The sequence below is a fragment of the Meriones unguiculatus genome, chromosome 6 (assembly GCF_030254825.1).
Source record: "Meriones unguiculatus strain TT.TT164.6M chromosome 6, Bangor_MerUng_6.1, whole genome shotgun sequence".
NCBI classification, from domain to species: Eukaryota; Metazoa; Chordata; class Mammalia; order Rodentia; family Muridae; genus Meriones; species Meriones unguiculatus.
In genome coordinates, this window is record NC_083354.1 from 50,935,238 (window position 1) to 50,960,384 (window position 25,147).

The following is a 25,147-nucleotide window of genomic DNA, read 5'->3' on the forward strand; positions in this document are numbered from 1 at the left end:
GGTGGGGGACCAGGGGTGGAGCAGGACACTGTGTTCCCGAGCTTAGGTTTACCTGCAGCTTCTCATTCAAAGCAGCGTGCAAGTGAGTTGGAAGTGAAACTCTGGGAAGAAGTGCCTGGAATGTTGTGAGTCAACGGATGCAGGAAAAATAACTCTCGGCCACACAGACACCACTCAGTGCCCTCTGAGGACGCGTGCGATGGCTCTTCCGAAACCACAGCAACCGGTTCTCCAGTGCTGGGGGGGAACAGGTCAGTCGTAGGAAGTGGAGGAAGATAGGAGGAGCTTGAGAAGAGGGTTCTGGAAAGAACATAGTTTGAAAAGAGGCCAGAGAGGTGGGCAGGAAGCTGGCCCCCAGCGGCCTTGGAAAGGAGTGAGCAGAACACATTGGAAGGTTTTAAATCAGGGAAACGTGGAACATGACTGGCTTCGTGCCTCAGCAAGTTTGCTATTGGAATGAGGTAGAAGAGAAGTCACAACAGACGGTGTCACGTAGGAGGCAGGCAGGAAGCTTTGAGTATTGAAACGGTGGCAAGAACGGAGCAAACTGGAAGGGTGAAAATTATGAAAATGCAGGATATACAAGTGAAATTCTCAGTTATACTTGGGACTGCGTATGTATACGCATATGCACGTATGCAAGCAATAACAATTAGTGAAAAGAGAGGCCATGAGTTTGAAAGGCAGCAAGGAGGGATAGATAGCTGGGAGGGTTTGAAGGGAGAGGAGAGAAGGAAGAAATGCAATTATGTTATGATCTCAAAAATAAAGAAAAGTTTTAAAATGAAAAAAAAAAAAAAAAAACCTGGAGCCAGGCTATAAAAAAATCAGACTATGGCTGAGTTTAAAAGGTGAGCTCTGCTTATGTTTGCTCATAAACCAGTTCAATTAAGGAGTAATTAAAAGTTGGAGATGAGAACAATCAATGAACACAAACTATTTCTTTGTGCTCATTCTTTTAATCTCCAACTTTTAAATGCTGTATGAAACTCTGGAATAAGAAGAAAAATTGAAGAAAAGAAAAGAAATAGGGTGGATTGGCTTAGAGCCTCAAGATGTTCAGGAGATAATGCAGCAGCACTTGGCAGCTAGCTATCAATGGGGGGGGACCCAAAGTTCTTTCCTTGGTCCCAACTGTATTGGATAGATGATGGTAGTATTTCTTGGAAAGGACCCACTGGAGGAGAAAGAGGGTTGGGCTCAAAGAGATAGAAACCCGTTAAAGTCTATTCAAACACCCCTGAGCACATCTAGAAGAATGCTCTCAGGCAGTGGGGAGATTCTCCCAATATCCATTTGATGGCCCAGATCCACTCTCTACTTTCTTTGTCTTATGGGAACCTGAGTAATTCTTACCCTCCCACTCAGTGATGCCCAGATCATACTCTGAAACCTATGGCAAAAGGAACCTTGAAGATGTGGTAAAGTTCAGGGGTTTTTAAGATAGAGAGACTAGCCTGGATTAGGTCAGAAAACCCTAATTGTCACCACAGCTATTGTAAGAAGGAGGCGCTGGGGGCTAGAGCAAGAAGAGCTGGTGGCCATGGGAAAGAAGCAAAAGGCAGCAGAGTGAGAGAAGATAGACAGTCCTGACTTTGAAGATGGAAGAAGGAGCTATGAGCCAAGAAGGGAGAATAACAAAGCTTCAGACTCCAGCAAAGGCCATGAAAGTGTCTGTTTTTAAAGTCTCAAAGGAAACATGGTTTCCCAGCTCCTTGATTTTAGTTATGTAGAACACACTTCAAACCTTTGGCCTCCAATGTGGTCAGAGAAACGTTTGTGTTGCTTAACCCACAGTGGGAAGCTGTTACTGTTCCAATTGGAATAGGAAGTCAGTCCAGGTGTATCCTCCTCATCAAGATAGTAACCTGCATGGGCTCTTCTGTCCTTTGCTTTCTGCTTTCTGCTCCACAGCAGGGCCCAGGCCGGGGAGAAAATGTTGAACTGGGCTTCCCCAGGACTGTGGACTTGTCTACTTCCGCACTGTACTGGACCTACTTTGTACCGGCTTGCATGGCCAATGGCATCCTTGGCGATACCTTCAAACCATCCATATAGGACATTTTACACCAAGGGAATCATCAAACATACAGATCACCCCTCCTTTGCCAGCTTCCGGTGACTCAAATATTTACAAAACATCCTACTGCGTAAATGCAGTGGACAGAGAAAGAGGTGATGAGACTTTGAAGGGCAATGATAAAAAATCTTAAATCATAACATTCAATTGGGCTGATAGATTCCAACCAAGAGGGAAATTATGAACTGGATGCTGCAGTAAGGTTTAAACCAGTGTCGTGAGAGTAACGAACAAGCCAGCTGCTGCTTTCGCTCAAAAGCTGGAAAAAGAAGTCACCAAGTGATTTAAAAATTCAGATCTGTCTTAAGGCAGTCCAGAAAGGCAAAGGGCAAACAGAATTTAGGTGTGATTACCTCTAGAGGTCTGTGGAGGGAGATGTGGGGCTCCTATGAAACTGATGGGGGTGTTTCATAGGAGCTGGGGTAGGCGTGTGGGTGTTTATTTTATTAAAATCCTTTGAATAGCAGCTTGGCTTTAAAATCTTGTATCCCTTGTTAGTCCTAAAGTTGGCTTCCAGTGCCTCTAAGCTGACATGAAGACTCCAGTGTTCTTTGAGGATGAACGGCATGAAGCGGTTAAGAGTTTTGGCTTTAGAGTTGAAATCAAGGCCCAAACCTGACTCTTACATGATGTTGGGTAAGACGAACCAGCTGCGGTTTTCGTTGCCATGGAGCTTATGCTTTGGCTCCTCTGAACCCCAGTTTTACTAAGAACATGACATTTGTGAAGATTAAATGAGTTAATTAGGTAGCAATTAGCGCAGGGTATGGGGCTTGGAAATGCTCTGTCAATGGCAGCTACTTTATAATTAACACGTATGAGAAGCAAGATGATTCTTCATTACATGGCAAACCTGGAAAATGAGATGTTTCATGTAATTGAATTTTTCTAGAATCAACTTACTTATTGCCTAGGGTTTTTTAAAAATTATGATTTAATGTACAGATAGTTATGAAGTATGTGTGTCTTGCTTAAATAGGTTAATATTTATGTAAATATATACTTGCATCACCAGCACCCAAAGATGTAGACCATTTTAAGACGCTACAGAAACATCTAGAACATTTTGACTTTAGACATTTTTATGGTCAGATTGCAGATAACTTTGAAGTGCTGTTTTGTCTTGAGGGATCTTGCCAACAGGTGGTGTCAATTTCTATCTTCTCCCAGAACAGGAGCTGCTAAAAAAAATTATATCTGTTATCATTGTGTGTGTACATAATATATGTGTTTAGAAGCATATACCATGGCATGCATGCTCAGGTTAGGGAAAAACTGTCTAGTCTGTTTTCTTCTGAATTCCAGGAATCAAACTCAGGTTACCAGGCTTGTGTGGCAAACACTTTCACCCACTGAGCCATCTCACCAGCCCATTTTTGCTTGAGCTTAACATTATTTTTCCAGCTAACACCAGACCTTTTCTCTAAGACATAGTCTTGGGTTGTTTGTTTGTTTGTTTGTTTTGTTGTTGTTTGTTTTGTTTTGAGACAGGGTTTCTCTGTGTGGCCTCGGTTGTTGTAAGACTTGCTTTGTAGATGAGACTGGCCTTGAACTCACAGAAATCCGCCTGCCTCTGCCTCCCTGAGAGCTGGGATTGCAAGCATGCACCATCGCACCTGGCTAGGCCTATTTTTTTAATTCTTCTGTTTTTAATTCATATATAAGTTGTAGATAAGCACCTGTTTGAAAAAAAAAAAAGTAAGTCACTGGGATGTAATAGAGGAGCCAGAAAATAGAGTGACACAGTGGTAGCCTCATTTATTTCCAACCCAACTGATGGAAACACACTGGAGAAAAAGGAAAACCTCTCAACAAATGCTGCTGGATCAGCTGATAGCTACCTGTAAAAGAATAAATTCAGCCTCTCTCTGTGTCTCTCTGTCTCTCTCTCTGCACAAAAATCAACTCACAATGAATCAAAGGCCTAAAACTAAGACCCGAAACTTTGAAACTCACAGAGGAAAACAGATAAAACACTTCAAGATAAAGAAATAGACAAAGACTTTCTGAAGGATGAAGGGAAACCCAAAAGTATAAGAAAATAATCAAGAATTGATAAGTAGAATTACATGAAATCAAAAGCTTTGTTAAGCAATGGCAACCATAAGGAGAAAGAGATAGAGGGCAATGACAGAATGTGAAAAAATGCCAACCACACATTAGACAGGTGATTTACAGCTACAATGCATAAAAATACCTCCAAAACATAAACACCCAAAGCAAATTTTACAAACCATAAATAGGCCAATTACTTCTAAAACAGAAATTGTAAATGGCCAATAGACATTTGGGGGAAAATCCAACATTCTAGCTGCCAGGGAAATAAAAAGCAAAACTGGTTTCAGATTCCATCTTATCATAGTTAGAATGTCTATCATCAAGAAATCAAATGTTAGGTTCAGTGGTTAAGAGCACTGGTTGCTCTTCCAAAGGACCAAGGTTCAATTCCCAACACCAACATAGCAGCTCACAACCATCTGTAATTCTAGTTTCAGGAGATCCAATATCCACTTCTGGCCTCTTTAAGCACCACTTGCATACATGGTCCACAGAAATATATGCAAGCAAAACATCCATACACATTAAAAAATATCTAAAAGAAATCAAATGCCAATAAACATTGATGAGAATTTGAGGAAAGAGAAAGCATTATTCATGGCTAGTGGGAAGAAAAGTTGGTTCAGCCACTTTGAAAAATCAGTGTGGAGGTTCCCCACCCCCCAAAAAAGACCCTAAAAGTAGAACTACCATATGAACCAGCTATGACATTTCCAGCTCAACTTTCCACTACCCACTATAACTAAGAAACAGAACTGGCCTAGATGCCCATCGGCAGAGGAACAGATAAAGAAAATGTGGTACTTGTGCGTGATGGAGTTTTATTCCATCATGAAGAAAAATAAAACTCAACATTTTGTGGGGAAAATGGATGAGCTGGAGCTCATTATGCCAAATGAAATAAGAGTCTTGTATGTAGACTGTAGAGTTAAGTGTGTGTGTGTGTGTGTGTGTGTGTGATATGGGAAGTAACGTTAAGGGAGGAGAGAGGGGAAAGAAGAAAGTAATGGAATTCCTGTTAAATGAAAGCAGAATAGGGAAAGGAAACTATGTGGGTGGAAGCAGGCAGCAGCAAGAAGAGGGTAGGAGGGAAAAGAGAGAGAGCAGCGGGGTAGGGGATGAATACAAACAAGATAAAATGGCGGGCATGTATGAAAATGACATGATGAGTCCATTGCTTTGAATGCTAACTTTAAAAACAGATTTAACTACTTGCTAAAGAACAGTCACATTGCTGAAGCTCAACAGAGCCTAGGGATGCGCCTTTTAGTTAGAGCCTAGCACAACTGCTTGGGAAACTGAGGTGGATGTTGTGGGTTCTGTTGCTTGCTCACTCTCTCCCATGAGAAGGTCTGCATACATTGAACCTGAAGTACCATGTCCTTAAGGGTTGACCCGGTTATGCTTGGGAAGCCAACAGTACTCAGGTTTCCTCATATGCACGAGAACGGAAGCATAGTGCAGAAGAGCTGGCCCCGCAGTAAGGCAGCATTCCTGCCACCCACCTCAGCCAGATACAATCACTTCCCTGCTCCGGGGCCCAGCGGAGATGTTCCAAATAGCTATTCAGTCTTGACTCCCTTCCTCTTGCTGGGTCATGGATCTTTCAAGACTTGGGGGTCCCACTAAGAACTGAGTTACTAAGAAGAAATAGATGTCCTGTGTTGCCCGAATTCATGGGTGAGGGCCAACTGCTCTGAGGTAACCCCTAAAGTACTTTGTGGAAACTTAGACTAGCAGTTTGTTAGTCTAAGAATATGAAAGAATAAAGAATTGTTGAGGCTAGACCCGGATGAAAGCGTGTGGCTCATTCACTCATTCATTAATTCATTCGTTCGCTTAAAGCTTGTTATGTGGGGTGCACCAAACCTGGAGCACCTCTTAACTCTCAGGACACCTGGACCACCCCTTCCTGCCACCTTTGGATGGGTGTGCCATCATGGCTTCAGTTCATTTCTTTTCTTTTGAAGGCCCATCTTCCTGGCACACTATGGACCCAGTTTAATCTTGGCTTTAAAATAAGCTCATTTTTTTTTCTCCCCATTTATGGCGGGGCTTCTCTACAGGGGAGAGGTGGTGTTGCTGGGTGGGCTGAGGAGGAGAGACTGCCTGAGATGGCTTCTCTCCCCTCTGCAGACTCTGAGAGTCCCACTTGGACTCCAGAGCCCCCCTGGGAGCATGACAGCAATGTTGATGTGCAATTGTAATGCTGGTTTTCGCAGCCTAAGTGCTTTTTAATGCATAGCATTACAGCAAGTGGGCCCTATTCTCTCTGGCTCTGAATAGCTGTCTGGAGGGGCGTAATTCCCAGCTCGGCCTCCAAGCACAGTTATTTACAAGCTCCGTTACACGCTCATGTCAAGTGTGGTGAAAGCCAGGATGGAGATGGGCTGAGTTTAAAGCAATTTGGCAAGTCTTTATTCCCCGCATAATCACCCTGGTACCTCAGCCGCCCCAACCTGAGTCCATTCATATATGTTAAAGCGGGCCTAGGAATTTGGGGAGACCAGGTACGGAGGGAGTGTTTTTTCTTCTTTCTCCCCATCTTGCTCTGAAATTGCCCTGCTGGCCTCCTACCTTTGCCTTGCAACTCTTCTCAGATTAAGATCCCCAGCCCAAATCTGTATTCTGACGCTATCTACCACCTATCTGTCAGCCAGCCAGCCAGCCAGTCAGTCAGTCTGTCCATCCGTCCACCCATCCATCTGTCAGTCCATCTCATCCTGTCTAAAATTTGGTGAGTCTTTAAAGTATACTTTCTGTTCTACTCCTGTCTCCTCCTTCCATCCTTTCCCCTTACTACATGGGTTCAATACACTGACTCCTTTTAAGAGTAAAAATCAGATCTCAAAGCCACTATGCTGAGCTGGGCATAGAGGCGCAGAGCTACAATCTTAAGAGCTGAGAGGCAGAGGCGAGGGGATCACAAGTTCAAGGTCAACTTGGCGCACACAGGTGACCCTATCCTAAAGCATACACACAACAAACAAACCAACTTCTCTGTCACTGACTTCCCATCAAATTTAAATTAAAGTCTAATTCCTTATACAACGCAGGGTAGGATTTGGCTTCAGCCTCCAAGGTTCCCTCCCTGTATTTGTCATAATGCAGGTACATTTGCCTCCTCCTGACTGTTACTCAAATACCAGGGGCCTTTACCTCACATGGCGGGGAGGGCGTTTGACCCTTCTGTTACCTCTTCCCCTCCCACAACTCAGCCCTCCATTTCTTGAGTCTAAGCTCAAGTTTTATTTCTTTCAAGATGCCATCTCTGTAAGAATGGCTTCTTCCTCTCATCTGCTCTCAAACTCAGTATCTTGTAGTGTGGCTTGTGGGAAACACTCAAGGGATGCTCGTTGAGGGAACTTTCTCAAGTGTTAGCGGGTACGGGTGCTACTCTTTCTGGGGTTTCCATCCAACTGTGGATAGTATCCAAGGCTGCTGTCTCGGTCATCTTGCAGCTCAGGAAGTTGGGATGGTATGATTTATCTTCTTCTCATTTTCGCCTTACCTGTTTCATTTGTTTTCCATCAAATCCACACAATGCCCCAAACAGAAAATATTAGTTATCCTCTAAAGCGGTGGTTCTCAACCTGTGGGCCACAGCTCCTTTGTGTGTATGTGTGTCACAGATCAGATATTCTGCATGCCAGATATTTACATTACAATCATTAGCAAATTTACAGTTATGAAGTGGCGATGGACTACTTCTACAGTTGGGGGAGTCACCACAACAGAGAAACTGTGTTATGGGGTGGCAGCCCCAGGAAGGTTGAGAGCCACTGCTTTAAGGTATGTGGTTGAAAACCTAAAATAAAGTAACAACTTCCTTATTCATCCCTTCCTCCCGGCACTTCCTTCTCCTGGGTTAGCCAGTTAGTTTGGGATTTACCCCAAAAATACTTCTGAATAACACCTCTGCATTGCTAATTTATGATATTTTCAGTTTGAGAAATTGTTGGCTTTCCTGTACAAAAAAAAAAGAAAGAAAGAAAGAAAGGAAGGAAGGAAGGAAGGAAGGAAGGAAGGAAGGAAGGAAGAAAGAAAGAAAGAAAGAAAGAAAGAAAGAAAGAAAGAAAGAAAGAAAGAAAGAAAAGGAAAAGAAAAAGAAAATTTCCTGGGCTTTGTCTATGAGAGACAGGGTTGAGGGTCTCTTTTCTACTTACCTTCCCACCCTGAGTCTTCCACTCAAGCTAGTCTTCATTTTGGTTGAACAAATATTCCATTTTCAAATGATTAAAACTACTTAAATACAGCTCAGCCACGAAGCAAAACAACTGCTTGCCAAGCTAGAGCCCAGCAAGTCCTGTTCAACCACCATCTGCCAGAGAACTGGGGATCCCTCCTGCTATTCTGGGGCCGAAAAGCAGCTTGGACAGTTTTTTCTGTGGAAAATTCTACTCAGGCCTCCCTGTGTCTCGGGGCACTGCCCCAGTCTTCTCTCCGAGACCTGGGAAATCAGGTCTCCCTGAGGAGGCCATTGTGAGAGAACCACCGTGCATCGTGCCTCTGGGGCAGCTCTCTCCCCTTTGGCAGCCTGGGGTGCCAAATGGCACCGACAGCTGGTTTTCAAGAGGTTCAGCTTTCAGGACATCACCTTACAGAAGCTTCCAGATTTTAAGGCAGTGGCCCCCAACCTTCCTAAGGCTGCCACGCTTTAACACCGTTCCTCATGTCCCGGTGACCCCCAACCATAAAATTATTTTGTTGCTACTTTATAACCGCAGTTTTGCTACTGTTATGAATTGCAATGACTCTGATAGGAATGAATGAATGAATCTGATATTCAGGATAACTGCAACCCACAGGTTTGGAACCATTGTTCAACAGGATCTGAAGCAGGGCCTTTAGTCATTTGGTCCCTAGTAGAGTGAAAAATAATTTACTGCAGGAACGCTCTTTGTCCATATATTGCATAATGGATTAAACCGTTTTCTCTTTCCCCCCAGATTCTTGTAAATATACACACACGCACACACGCACACACGTACACACACACACACACCTGTAGTGGAGACCAGACCCTTAAGAACATTGCCTGGGGATCCTCTCTACAGAAAAATGGAGATGTTGGGATCAACATATGCAACACACAAGCAGAAAAGCCTTGGGGCAGGAGACGGAGCTCCCCTGCCCTGATCTGAACGTCCACTCTCTAGAAATGAAAACAGGACGTTTCCGCTGCAAGAGTCACACCGGCTGTGTGGCTTTCCCATGGCAGCCCTGCGGGGCCCACATCCCTTCTGATGTCCACCACATCTTGAAGATAAGAATGGCTCCCTCTGGCAGAGAGACAGCAGCATGTATTTTGTCTTACTTGGTTCCAAAATTTTCTGGACAGGCCAGCCCTCTGGGTGACATACCCGGATGTGTGTGCTCGAATGCTGGGTGGAATTTAGAGTTCCTTTCTCACTGGCTTCTGTGTGCTCGGCGGCTCCTACAGAGGGAAAAGTATTTCACTTTTAGAACTCGTCTTGATTCCTCAGGATTTACATGCTGGGTTACTTCAAGTTGAAGGAAAGCAGAATTTGTATGGACTCCAAGCCTCCACCCAGGTTGGAATTTACAGCGTTATAAAAGCTTTTCATGGTCTTTGTAAAGTTTTAAAACTGTTAAATTTTAAGTTTAACAACTTGGGTTGTAGGTTGATAGAGACAGCCTGTAGGGACTCTCGTAATGAGCAATGAATTTTCTCCTGCAAATGGAAAAGAGTTCATTCCGCTGGCTACCCAGTCGTCTTTTCTAAGGAAGCCATTTTTCATTTGTCAGAGGATTTGAATTTAAAAAAAAAAAATTGTCTGCAGTTATGTAGCCTAGGTGTCTTAATCATAAATAAATTGGCTCCTGAATGTCATTTACATACTGTTTCTTTCATGCCTCAGCCAGAGTTGTTTTTTTGTTATTGGCTTTATTCTTTTTATCAGTGCAATACATGCACATGTTTTTTTTTTTAAATTACATTTTATCAGAAAGGAAACAATGGCCCTTTATCCTGCCCTTCCCACCCCCCATGCCCATTCCCCTGATGCCAGCACTTTTAACATCTTTCAGGTTTTTTCTTCTGGTTGCTTCTACATTGCCAGATAATTTGCTTCTACTATTATTTCCTGATTTATCCACTGTCGACATTATCTATCGATTACAGTGTTAAGATGAATGAATACTTAACTCTCTCAGCCTGTCCCCTCCTCACCTGTCCACATCCTCCTAATATAGTTATTTCACCATCTTTGTTAAATCAATAATCGGTAGTTTACATCATTGTGACACAGTAAATGAGGCCTCTGCAAGCTGAAGCAGTACACATGACTACTTTCTCTCTCTTGGACAGTGTTTCGTTTGATATGGTGTCTGACTGCCTTCCCCCACTCCTGCTGTCCTTCTCTTGCCAGCACACCCAGGCCTCGTCTTTAATGACTTACGGAGCTGAGCACGGTGGCACATGCCTTTAATCTCAGTACTCAGGAGGCAGAGGCGGAGATCTCTATGAGTTCCAGGCCAACCTGGTCTCCAAAATGAGTTCCGGAACTTCCAGGCCTGTTACACAAAGAAACCCTGAAGAAAAACAGGGGGCAGGGAGAAGAGACTTCCGTGAGTAAACAACCATCTGCTTGGATCTGAGACCAACCCACAGGAAAGACCTCCCATCCCGCACGGTAAACCCGGTCAAATACTCACAGATGGGGAGTCCGCAGGTCCTAAGAGAGACCTGCTATCATTGTCTGGCTAAATGGACATAATCTAAAAATGCTTTCTAAATATTTTCATTTTTACACATAGATCTGTGCTGCTGTCGGCTTTGACCAGAAGCTTGTTCCTGCCCTGGGTGACAGTCACTGCAGAAGCTCAGAGCTGGTCAAAGTTCTGACATTAAGTGACCAGCCATCTAAATCATTCACTCCAAGGCTCAGGGACACCGCAGGAGAAGGGACAGAAAGAATATGATCTGGGGGATGGGAACATGGTTCAGTAGGTAAAGAACTTGTGGTGCAAGTGTGAGGACCTGAGTTCAGATCCCTCCAAATCTACTTAAACCCAGGTACATGAATCTATAAAGCTAGCACTCCTGTGGTGAGACAGAAGGTGGAGACAGGAGAATGCCCAGAATCTCAGAGTCCAGCTGTCCTGGCACATGCATTGAAAGGATCAGACTAACTTTGTAACCTATATGCCTTTTAAAGCCTATAGTTTTGAGTTTTAGGTCCAGGTTAAGCTAAAGCCTCTTAGTATTTTTCCAGAGAACAGAGGAATGTGACCCTATCTGTGAGGACAGATATAAAAAAGTGAGCAAGCAATGACCTTCACTTAGCAAAAGAATGACCAGACCCTTGTCTTCAAGATAGTGTTTCTTAACAACCAACCCAGATGGCCTCAATCCTTCTTCTGAGTAGACTCTGACCTCCAGCCAACAGCCAGCAGCACCAATCTTCAAGGATGAGCTAACCACCCCCACCTTTAATTACAGCTGCATCCACACTTGGCAGGACTGGCCAAGCTTGAACACCTAAGACTAACCAATTATTTTACTTTATAGCTTCCTCATCCAATCCTGAATTGCCAAGACTGCAAACTCAAAATTCCCATGCTTTGTCTTTTAAAAACCCAGTGCCACTCTTTGCTGACCGGCAGGGTTGACCCCATTGCGCCAACGGTTAAAATAAACCTCTTGCGATTTTGCAACGATGAGATCTGGTCTCCTGAGTTCTCTGTGATCCGCACAACCTTGGGCCCGTCAACACCCTGTCATGCAGTCAGAAGGAGCTCTTAAGGGCTCACCTCTTTCTAAGCGTTTCTAGGTGGTTAACGGTTGCTGGAGGAAGGGAAGGCATTTCTTTGGTGGTGTAGCCACCGGTAAGTTGCCCATACTCCTACAACTCATCCCTCATCCACGCTCACGTAAGCAACCTTAATTAAACTCAGAGGAGCAGCATCCATCCCACAAAGCCTGGGAGTAGAAGGGAAATTAGCTGGGAAGAGGAAGGAGGTCAGCAGAAGCGGGAGGAAGACAAGAGGGGGTAGAGGTAGCGGGTATTGATCAAAACACATTGTACACACGGATAAAAATGTCACAAACCCACCATTACATGTAGTCAAGATGGTTACAAAAGACTCATGCATACTTTCAGTGAAGCTTTTGTCTAAGAATGTCAAAGAAGGCAAATAAGGGTGCAAGCAAGCACTTGCCAGCGCCCTCTCCTCACATTTGACCTCTTTGATCTGGGGGGCTAAAGACCTTGTCTTTCTCAGCCTTAAAAGCCTTCACTGCCTCCCAGAGTACAGGGCTGCTGTGAGGTATGAGCTGGTCCTGACTCCTTCTCTTTTGGAGGCTTGGAAGATCTTCCTTCGTCACTGGGCTTCTGATTTTTTCATGGAAACAGAGTCTTGAGCCCTTTCAGGACCTACAATTTGATGTTCTTTCGGTCAGCTTTCAACAGAAATATCTGTACCTGTCCTTCCATCCCCAACCATTTCCTTGAATTTATGAAATAACTTTCTCTCCTTTCTTCTCAGAACAATGGGGAGCCAGGTTCCTTTTCAGAACAACCAGGAGGCAGATGTTGGCTGCCTAGGTTAGACTCTCTGTTTCTTATTTTCCGTCTCACCATCTTTTTCCTCTTTTTTCCAGGAACTATGACTATTTGATCATTTAGCATCTGTTGATTTTTTTTCTTTTTAATTTTGGTAATAATATCTTTAAAAATCACTCAAGAGTTCACCCTTGCTTTCTTAAGTCCCCTTTATACAAGGTTATCCTCTCCTAGTACTTTGGGGATGACAATTACAAAACCAATTAGGGATGCTTGTTTGTTTCAGGTCGTGGCTTCATTTTTCTCACTCCCTGAGTCACTTCTCTTGTTTAGAGTTCTCTGTCTTCTCTCTGTCTGAGTTGCTCCATCACTCCTCGCGGAACCTTTGTCAAACTCTTGGTGAGGTCTGGTCCATACTTCTGTGGCTACAGATGACTGAAAGTGGAGGTCAGTGGGAATAGGCTTAAAACCTGACAGACTGTGCTTGAATGACCAGGCAGAGTTTTGGGGACCTCCCTCAGTGTCTAGATGACCTGTGTCATCTAGACAGATGTGGTAGATGTGTGCTGTCTGACATTCTTCAGATAAGGTAGTCAGTGAAGGGCTGGGTTTGGCTAGTCTGAGCCCATTTTTTAGCAAATTCCCGGTCTTCAGCTTCATGCCTAACCTTTTAAGTGGAGGGATCTTAGCTTACAAACTCCAGGCTGTGACTTCTTTATCTTTTTTTATTTCCAACATCTAAGAATGTGTCCAACCTTCTGGTGACAGACATCTTCTCTATCAGTCTCATTGTCTTTATGGGTTCAGATCCTGCTTAGTGGCATCTTTGGAAGGGGAGCATGCAATTCTCCATCTTCAATCATCTGTCTTTAATCAAGAATGTTGAGTTATTCATGCTTTCAAAACTATACCATTGGAGCTGAAGAGATGGCTCAATCAAAAAAGTGCTTGCCATATGTTTATAAGGAACTGAGTCAGATTAAAAAAAAAACTGGAAGCAGTGGTGTTCTTTTGAAATACTAGTACCAGGGACAGGGAGACAGGCATGGCCCTGGGCTCTCTGGCCAGCCTGCCTGGAATACACAGCAAGCTCCAGACCATTGAGAGACTGCATCTCAAAAACACAAGGTGGATGTCTCCTAGGGAATGCCACCCAAGGTTGACCCCTGACCCCTACACACACATGCATGTGCCCACACATCAACTAACACACACATAAACACAAAAACATCAGGAACATACCATTCCACCTGTGTGAACTGCTATAGGAAAATTCATAGAGGCAGACAGAAGGTTGCTGGGTGACGGGAATGGGTACAGGGCTCAGTTGGCTTAGGGCTTCCTTTCAGGGTGGTGGGAACGTTATGGAACTGGAGCTGTGAGTTTGCACAGCACTGCTGCACTTGTGCCGTGTCCCCACTGGACCACACACTTTAAAACTGTGAAAACATCAAGTTTTTATCATGCATACTTTATCACAGCCAGAACACAACATAAGCAATGTAAATCACAGTCACAGAGAACTTATAAGAGCCTCACAAATGCATGTTTCAAACATTACCCTTGTAGGATCCTTGTGTCCAGACTCGTGAGAATTAAAGATGGCAGTTTCACCATTAATATTTAAGAAACTCAGCTCAGGAGTAGAATACTCTTGACTCTGAGAGGTTTTCCCTCACATTCCCCTTAATATCTAACATCTGGCACCACTCATCCATACTGAAGCTCCCCAGCTAGTGTGCTCTTATTCACGCAAAAACAAGCACACAGCGTTAGTTCAAACGGAAAATACCAGAATCGCTTGTTGTTTTGCAAAGAGCCCAAGTCATCCCTAAATTTCTTCTCTGCTCTGTGTTTGGAAAGCACGGTACTCAGGTGTTAACAAATAACTAGATAAAAACTGGCTGTGTGAAAAGTTATTTCAAAACTAAGAGGAAGCAGTGATTCCCTGAGCAAAGGATATCAGCTTTCCTGACCCTTTCACCCATGCACCACAGATGAGAGTTCTCTGGTCCTCACCTGAGGGTAGCCACCTGATTTTCTGGCCAATGCTGTCTCTAGGTCACCCTAACACTGCCTGAAAACTAGTGGATTTGGACTAATGATGCTCATTCTAAGAGCTTTGTGTGGATGTTTCACTGAAATCTGACAGTGTTATTGCTTTCATCTTGTAGAGGAGAAAACTGAGGATTGGAGAGGCTACATAACCTTCCCCTGACTTTATAGGTAGGTAGTGGCAGATCCTGGCATCAAATGTAGGGCAATTAGTTCTAAAGTCCAGCCTGATAACCATCAGGTAATATCTTGTGGTACTCTGAGTAAGAACAGCCCCGATGGGCTCATATATTTGAATGCTTGGTAACCAGGGAGTGAAACCGTTTGAAAGATTAGGAAGATTAGGAGGTGTGGCTTTGAGGTTTCAAAAGTCCAGGCTATGCCCAGTCTCTTGCTCTCTCTGCCTATGGATCAGAGGTAGAGCCCTCAGCTACCACCTCTGCACCGTGCCTGCCTCTGTGATGCCATGCTCCCCACTACGGTGATGATAGGGCTGAAACTGGACGCAAGCCTCCAATTAGAGGTTTTCTTTTATGAGAGTTGTCTTGGTCATGGTGTCTTTCCATAGCAATAGAACAGTGACCCAGACAAACCTCCTTTCTCAAGCTATCTTTGCCATTTGGGGTCCTCTGATCATTGCACTGCTAATAATTGTTTAAAAAAAATAAATGAATCTACATACTTTCCGGAGTAGCAATTATCATGAGACACCCGTTTTACTCGCCATATCATATTTATACAGGATGCCAACAAACTCAAGTTTTCAAAAGGAAGAGGGGATCAGGTGCAACTACAGTTTTAACAGGCATTGGACAACAGCTTGGTGAGCCTCACACCACAACCAGGGCCCTAATAGGATGCAGTTTCTGCGTGCCATGGCCATCCACCCAGATTTTCACAGGCTGCTCATCCAGCATAATTGGGCTCACGGTCCTGCGATGGGACCTCTGGCCCAGCTTCCTTCCAGTGCAGCCTCTAGGCTGCTTTGTCTTGGACATCTGCATAGCTCACTAGGTCCCCTGAGTGTCCTCAAATGAGGAAGTCAGGATCGTGTATTACTAATAACGGAATCCTAGAAGCATTTCGTGGATTACCTTTGTTGGTAAATGCAATACAAATTATTTATCATCTGTATTTAACTCATAAAGAAACGAATCTTCTTAACAGTCTTGGGAGCTGTTTCAGTATTCAAGTGCTTTCCAAGCAGGCATGAGGGTCTGAGTTTAATTCATAGAACCCACACAAAAAGGTCTGGCAAAATGTACTTTTAGTCCTAGCACTGGGGAAGCAGGAAGAGGAAGATCCCTGAGGCTCAGTAGCAAGCCAGCCAGGTGGAGCAGGTAAGTTCCAGACTTGGTGGATGGCTCCTGGGATGTGATGCTTAAAGCTATCCTTTGGCCTCCACATGCATCTGCAAACATGTGCACATGTATGCACACATACTCAGGTGAACAGGTGCCCACAGGTGTGCACACGCAGAGAGAAAGAAAGAAATGCCATACCTTTCAATTCACAAACTGACACTGACACCTCCACTGGATATATTTGTCAGAGGTTGGCTTGTCAGATAAGTTCCTCCCAGGTCCGTAACAGAAGAGCGTGAGGGTCCTACCATGCAGGCAATGATGTCTTCACTTACCGGACATGTCATCCAGCTGTGGTTCATGTTCATAACAGCCCATAAAAACGGAAACACAGATCGGATCTAGTTCCTGTGGGTAGAAGCACACACCAACAGTGAGAAAATGTGCCCACGACCAACTCAGCAGCCACTTCGCCCAGGTCGAAAGAGTAACAAGAGAAGCAGGTCTGACACAAAGCTGACATCACAAGTGACAACGTGGAGAGGGTTGCTTCTAACATTAATTCTGTATTCACCATCAAGTCAAACCTCACGCCAAGAAGGTATTATCACTCTAGCCAGTGCCTGATGGTAAACTGTCGTATTAGAAGAAACTTTACAATCCCTTCAAAACCATTTAAGCAACAAAAGACATTGCATAATACTTTTGTAACAGTTTATTGGGCTTAATGACAAATCTTTAAGGATTTTCTTGAGATTTGTTAATATTGAGCACAGGTGGAACCTATTATAATTCATAAGTAACCGAGGAAATTCAGGCTTGAGTTTATTTTACTGATAGAAAGACAGAAGAGCGTGAGTGTCCTCAACTTCAAGTGGAGACCTCAGCTCAGCTGATTCAACACTCAAGTCTGTAGCAAGGAATACAACCCCACCCCATGTCTCTCTCTCTCTCTCTCTCTCTCTCTCTCTCTCTCTCTCTCTCTCTCCCTCATTCACACACACACACCTCTACATCAGGTTCCCGTTTTCTTTTTTAACTTTTTATTGGTTCTTTGTGAGTTTCGCACCATGCACCCCAGTCCCACTCATTTCCCTGTCCCCTCATATCTGCCCTTTGCACTTAGAACCTCCCCCCAAAACTACACACATAAACACAAACAACAAACAAAACCAAGAAAAAGCATAGGAAACATCTCGTCGTGGAAGCTGTGGTGTGTCCCGCAGTCCATCCTTCTGTCAACTCATCTTCACTTGCGAATGCTCATCGCAATGAATCAATTGGTCTGGTTCAAGATCTCTGGCTTCTGTGACACCATCAACATTGGAGCCTCATCAGGACTCCTCCTGTGTCATGGAGATCCTGCAGCTTTGGGTCAGCAGGGCAACCATTTGTAGATAGATTTTGAAGTAGGCCAACTCAGAGCCCTGGATCTGGGCCTGGGTGATAGCTGTGCTGGTCAGCCCACTGGCTCTCCCTGACCTACACCAGCAGTGAGAACTCTCCAGCACTGTTCCAGCCAGGTCATTGGCAGGAGGCAGGGTCAGCTCTCCTGCTCTCATGCCCTCGGGGCTAGGGCCAGCTCCACTGTGCTGCCCAGTCAACACTCTGGGCCCACTCTCCCAAGTGCTGCAGCCTATGAGGGGCTGGGCCAGCTCTCCCACTCTCCCACTCTCGGGACTGGCTCACCCATGCTGTCACCATAAAGGCCAGCTCCACTGTGTTGTCCAAGCAAGGTGCAGGGCCTGCTCTTCCAAGTGCTACAGGCCATGAGTGGGCAGGGATAGCTCTCCTGCTCTCGTGCCCTTAGGCCAGCTCTACCAACTAGGCAGGGGGTGAGGGGTGACAAGGAGAGGGCATCACCCCCCACACCCATGCCATCTCATGTCAAGTGAGTGACAGGGCCAGCTCTTTCCCGCTCTCGACCTTGGGGCTGGCTCACCAGCTCCCCCTTCGAGGAGGGCCAGCCCAACTGTGCTACCCAGGTGGGGTATAGCTCCTCTCAAAGTGATGCAACTGGTGAGGGACACGGACAGCTCTCCCTCTATCATGACCCTGGGGTCAGCTCTCCCGACTGCTGGAGGTAGTGGTTGACGGGGACAGGAGGAATCACCCCTGTGCCCATGCCACCCTACTGCCCGAGGGGTCAACTCTCCCACCTTCACACCTCAGAGTTGGCTTACCAACTGCAGCTGTCACCAGGGCTAGATCCGCTGCCTGGGAGAGGTAGGGAGCCCACTTTCCTCCAGAGAGAGGTGGGGCTAGCTCTGTGGGAGGTGGAGCCAGTTCTGCACAGCCCCTAGACACCCATGTGGTCCCTGGCCATATTCTGTAATGGTAAAATGAGCCACAGACATCAACGCCAACCCCTCAGCAACAGCTCAGGTTGGGACTTCTCCATGGCCCCAGGTAGCTGGGCTGACCACTGGCTGCTCCTCTCCACCCTCCAGTTCCACCCCTCTTCACAACACTCAAGCTGCTCCACTTGTCCGTCTCTCACCTCTGTCCACCACATACATGCACACTGTGGTGGCTCCTGCTCCAGGCTGGCCACGTGGCTGGCAGGCCCCTGGGTAACATCCTCAGGCAAGCAGGTGCCTATGGCCTTCCTGTGCTGTGTGATGGAGGGCATGGCAGGTCTGCGGGCCTCTCTGTCTGTCCTCCTTTGTACATGCTGTGGTAGGCAGAGCTCTTGGCATCTATGCCCATGCCGTGAAGTGGAGGTCAGACCCTGTGGGCCTTTTCCCTGTCGGCACTGTGTGGCATGGTAGAACTCAGGTCTCTGTCTCTCTTCCTCCTCCCTCACTATACTGCCTTGATTTGATTTGACTTGATTTTTATGTGTTCTAGGTAAAAAAAAAAAAAAAACAACAACTTTGGCCACCAAGCGAGGCATCAAGCCAGGATGAACAGAGGACTGCCGTCTGCTCTGCCCCTGATTGACATAAGAACAACACCACCAGCAAGGTGTCTCTGCCCATTGCCAGGGGACAGGCTCCTGTTTTCCAAACATGTTACTTCTAACCCAAAATATACCTATTTTCTTCACCTCAGCGTGAACTTTTATTTCCCGATGGGCTATGCCTCCAAAATCATTTTCATAAGCCCTAGAAAAATATCCATTAACATCTACTAAATGCAGTCCAAAAATATATAAATGAATCATTCTATGAATGATTGATAAGTCCTAAATAAAACAAGAGTCAGTAGAATAAAATAACCCTTAATGATCAAGGCATGATAAGAATTATTTCAGGAATGATAGGAATAAAGAATAAAAAAAAATCTCCTCATACAATTCACTGCAATTAGTGAGATGAACGACAAAAAGAAATATGATCATCTTGATGGATGTAAAGAAAGCATTGGGTAAAACGCAATATGAATTGCAATAGTGATTACTCATAGGATAAGAACTGATGGAAATGCCTTTAACTTGATTAATGTGCAAACATGTTAGCATGTACATATGCAAATGTGTGTATATATGTGAATTCTGATGTATAGGTGTACGCATAAACACACACTTCAAAATCCAATATTCTGTTTAATGTCAAAACACTAGATTTTTTTTTTTTTTGCAATAGATGAGATAGTATTGCTTTTTGGTTTCATGATTGTATATGTGAAAGACTCAAGTAAATCAACGGAAAGGTGGTAGTAATACTAGGAGACATTAGTAAGAGAAATAGTTTCAGTGATAAAATTAAAAGCAATTTGCTTGCACTCAAATAATAACCAGCTAAAAAAGATAATAAAAATGAAAATATTCTATTAAGTATTAGAATCCAAATCATTTTTGTTTCTCCTTCTCAAACTTTAAAATTAATGTAAAAGACAAAGATGAGGAAAACTCATTATGTGTTTCTAAAGAAATAAACAAAAATGCTTAATAAATAGAAACACCTTCATATTTAGTGGGGAAAATTAATTAATAAAGTTGACCCTTCCTAAAAAGATTTTACATTTAGTGTCATTCCTACCAAAATGCTTATGCCATTTTTATTCAACAAAATCATCCTGAAGTTTACTTACAAAAAATATTAAGTTTACTTGCGGAAAAACTGAGGGTTATTCACCCATCATACATCTGAAGATTTTATCAGACTATTGTCATTTAAACTTGTATCAGTATATACCATGTGTGTCTTTCTCCTTCTGGGATACCTCACTCAGGATGATCTTTTCTAGATCCCACCATTTGCCTGCAAATTTCATGATTTCCTCATTTTTAATTGCTGAGTAGTATTCCATTGTGTAAAAGTACCACAATTTCTGTATCTATTCCTCAACTGAGGGACATCTGGGTTGTTTCTAGCTTCTGGTTATTACAAATAAAGCTGCTGCAAACATAGTTGAGCAAATGTCCATGTTTTTTTACTTGAGCGTCTTTTGGATATATGCCTAGGGAATTGTATAGCTGGATCTTGAGGTAGCACTATTCCTAATTGTCTGAGAAAGCACCAGATTGATTTCCAAAGTGATTGTACAAGTTTACATTCCCACCAACATTGGAGTAGGGTTCCTCTTTCTCCACATCCTCTCCAGCATGTGTTGTCACTTGAGTTTTTGATCTTAGCCATTCTGATGGGTCTCAGGGTCATTTTGATTTGCATTTCCCTGATGACTAAAGATGTTGATCATTTCTTTAAGTGTTTCTCTGTCATTCGATGTTTCTCACTTATAAGTGGATATATATAATATAACATAATCATAAGTGGATACATATAATATAACATAATCATATAAAAATCTGTACACCTAAGGAAGCTAAGCAAGAAGGAGGACCCTGGGTAGGATGCTCAATCTTCATTCAGAAAGGCAAATGGGACAGACATTGGAAGAGGGAGAAAACAGGGAACAGGACAGGAGCCTACCACAGAGGGCCTCTGAAAGACTCAACCCAGCAGGGTATCAAAACATATGCTGAGACTCATAGCCAAACTTTGGGCAGCGTGCAGAGAATCTTATGAAAGAAAGGGGAAATAGAAAGACCTGGAGGGGACAGGAGCTCCACAAGGAGAGCAACAGAACCAAAATATCTAGGCACAGGGGTCTTTTTTGAGACTGATACTCCAACCAAGGACCATGCATGGAGATAACCTAGAACCCCTGCACAGAAGTAGCCCATGGCAGATCAGTGTCCAAGAAGGTTCCCCAATGATAGGCACAGGGACTGTCTCTGACATGAACTCAGTGTCTGGTTCTTTGATCATCTCTACCTGAGGGGGGAGCAGCCTTACTAGTCCACAGAGGAAGACAATGCAGGCACTCCTGACGAGACCTGGTAGACTAGGATCAGATGGAAGGGGAGGAGGATCAGAAGAAGAGGGAGGGAAAGTGGGATTGAGAAGGGGATGAGGGAGGGGGCTACAGCTGCTATACAAAGTGAATAAACTGTAATTAATAAAAATAAAATAAAAATTTTAAAAACCTTGAATCAGATTAGAGCAGAAAATTTATATATATATATATATACACACACACAAGACCCAGTACGTGTAAGGGTTTCATTCATGAGTCTGTATGTTTCAAATAAGCAAGGAAAAAAAAAAAAAAAGGAGTGTTCAATAAACAATGAAGCCACTTGGGAAAAAAAAAACTGGATCCCTTTTCGTTCTTGTATTAAGATGAATGCCAGATGGAATGACGATTTGAAAATAAAACCATAGAAGCCCAAAAGGGAAGTATTTTTGCACTGTTCTTTGTTGATTGGCTGGTCGGTGGAGGGTTGGTAGAGGCTTATGTGAGCGCAGCACCACCACAAAGCATCATGGGAAAAGATTAGTAAGGTTGACTGTGTACATTTTAAGGCTCTAAGTTTAGCAAACCGTGGACATTTTAAAAGAGAATACACCCTGACCCAGCAATTCTAGGAATGTATCCTCCAGCGATAAGCAGAAATGTGCTCAAGAAGAAAGGAAAGGGGACCATGTGGGGCTGCCCGCTGAAAATTTATTTACCGGAGCAAAAGAAAAGGCTTGCGGCATCCATAAGGGCCCAGATGTGCTAACTGCAGCACACACACAGGGAGAACCGGACGCAGCCATTAAAACAGAACATCGGAGGCCTGTGAGTGTGAGAATGGAAGCAACCCAAGGCCCTGTTAATTTCATAGATGCTGCAGGAAAATTGGAAATGAGGTCTCTTCATTCACTTACAGCGCACAAGCATCTGCCATTTGTTCTATGCAATTCACAAAACTTTATCTCCGTTAAGCGTAGATTCTATCTCCTTTCTCCTCAGATCACAGCCTCTTTTTTTCTACTCCTCTCAGCATGTGGACTATTTCAGGACAGCCTTCCCCAGCCTTCTCCATAGCATGGCACATGTGCAAGATGGTATTGTTTGTGTGAGAAATCAAGGAAATGAGATGAGGTGGCTTTTAGGGTAAGACAGCACCCGGGGTGGTCAGAACACCAGACCAGTGGCCGACATGACCTTGTGCTTCTAACTATTCCAGTGTGCTGGGCACGGGAGCCTCCCTTCCGGCATCTTGGCAGTCAGGCACAGATCGCAGGAGGAACTTCTTGTCCTGGTGGATTCTGGGTTAAGGATGAAGATGGGGTGGGGATCAGGAAGTGGGTGAGGAGTAGCTCCTGAGGTCTTACACTCAGATCAGCAGCTCCAGCCCTCAGGTGCGTTGGCACGTGCTGGACTGTTTGCTAGGTCCCTTCTGGAGATGAGTGGAGTCTTCCAGCATAGGACACTAGAAAGCAGCGTATGCAGGGAACAGACACAGGTGGGATCCCGGCTCTGCCACTTGCTAGTTGTGTGACCTTAAATGTATCACTTTATCTCTCCCGACAACATATGGGTGACCTCAGCAATGATCCCTGTACCCCACCTAGCTAAAAAGACTGGGAAAGGGAGGAAAGAAAGATGTGTTGATTTTTACGTCTTGCCAAGGAAAGAAGTTTGAATTCAAAGCAACTGTTCATTTGGTTCCATCAGGCAACTCAGTTGTTTAACGTTTTACTCTGACGCGCTAGTTCCTCAATTCAGTCCCCAGCACAAACACCGAAGCATGTGCAAACCACTGATCAAATTCCAGAGGTGCCACATCTGTCTCTGGTACCAAAATACCTAAATATCTGATACGTGAAGACTGCTGATACCTTAAGCCCCTTTAATCCACAGAAGATCTCTCTTCCTATGCCTTCTTTCCCCTACTTTCCTATACCCCTAATGACAGGATAGAATGTAAAATGCAGATGTCCAGGGGCAGAAGCAACACAAGCTGTTCACCCGCTAATGTAACAACCATCATCCATGACACATGCTGACATTACCCGGCTTTCTGTTTTTCATGGACCAGGCAAAGTATCCTTGGTTGGACCTCGGACAACCAAGTGTTTCTGTGTTGAATCTAAAATCCAGAGCTGAATACTTCAGATCCTTCATTGAACCTAACTGCCAGGATCAAGAAGAACACAGCAAACTCTTAGTCATGGAGTCCAGGCAACTCTCCAAGACTGCTCTCCTATATGGGTCCTCCCAAAACCTGTACTGTAGTGACCCCGAAATCCAATCCCCTCATCGGGAGGAATCAAGGGTCCATCATACTCATCATGACACCCTGAGTTCCCTCAGCTCTTTACTAACTCCGTCTAGAAGCTATGTCATATCTCTTAACGGACAGCCCATTGACCAGAATGCAACATATGATGTGTGACATATGATGTGTGGTAACTGTTGGAGGTCGGGAGAGGTAGAAGCCTGGGAATTTCTAGAAGGAGAGGACAATCAGACATTGGCAGCACAGATGGAAGAGGTATGGGCTACAGGTGCCAACTGAGGTCCTCTGTCTTTTTTCTCAACAGACCTAAGTACAAGTACTATGGACACAGATAGATTTTTGTCAAGAGTACACACAGGAGCAGCGTGATTTTGAGTGTCCCCCTCACCCCCAGGCTGCACGATGGAGACATGAAGGATCCAGCTCTTCCTTGGGCAGTTTACACTCTGGTGCAGCTTCAGGCAAGATGTTGGTTTATTTGAGGAAGCAGATTCATGTTTATGATTGATTGGATTCACAGATTCCTGCCACTTCCATTTCCTCTTGTGATGTGAAATGAAGAGCAAGCAGACAAATACCTGACCCTGGGCTGCCGTGGAAACACTGACAACTTGTGACCACTAGACATCACAGTATCGGGAACTGCTGCTCTGAGCTCAACAGCTGGGCCACCAACTAGGAAAGCCACATGAGCCCAGAGGGCACTAGATAGGCTCCTCTGACTGTGTTTACTAACCCTTCCCGGACTGCCAGACTTAGAATCACTGGGAAACCAGACACAGATCCCTCCCTCCACTGCAAGCCCTCCCTATTCAGAAGCAGTGGGTGGGGCTTGGCGCTCTCTGTTTCCGTTGGCCACAGGGGTGTCACTAGCAGACTCTGAAGTGAGAGAATTAGTGGTGTGTGGAGTAGACAGCACTTGCGACTCCTCTGTTTCATGCCTGCTCAGACAAGGCCCCTTGCTGCAACTTCGAGAAGGAAGGGGGAGATGCTAGACATACTCAGGTTTGAGTCTTCAGCCATGTGCTTTCATTCCAAGAGATTTCAACAGCAGATCATCCTGGTTGGTTGAAATCCTAAATTTTGAAAGTGTCAGGCTTTGATCATACCCATCTGCCACTACCTCCCTCCAGCTTCCCCCAATCTCCCTTCCAACCTCACGTCCTCCTTTTTTGTGTTGTGATTGATAACCACCGAGTCCAAGTCATGTCGCCCTTCCTCACATGGGTGTGGGGCTGTCCACTGCGTGGGCAACCCATCAGGGTCCAAAGGAGAGTAACTCTACGTGGGACGTTTCTGAGCATTCCTGTTCTTAATAGAAACCGATTCCGTAAACTCGGGCAAAGTCTCAGACCCTCACAGCATTCCAGGGTCCTCCTGGTGACTCCCGTGGCAACCAGGTAGAGGAGCGCTGTCTTGAAGGTTAAATGGTAGAAGCGATAACTTTCTCCTTCCTGGTATTGACTCCTATGCTCTGACAAGGCAGATGCATGTGGGTAGGAGCGTGGAACTTACGTAACTCCTGCTGAAGGTTATAGACATGCCTTCTGAAATATCCATGAGAGCGTCCCTATAGACTATAGAAAGTCCTGAGTTTCTCGCT

At 44.6% G+C, this 25,147-nt stretch overlaps 1 pseudogene; it reads right to left on the minus strand.

The window, feature by feature from the left end:
• Window positions 1-18,862: 18,862 nt before the first annotated feature.
• Window positions 18,863-19,018, minus strand: LOC132654965 (small nucleolar RNA SNORA48; annotated as a pseudogene).
• Between the last annotated feature and the right edge of the window lie 6,129 nt (window positions 19,019-25,147).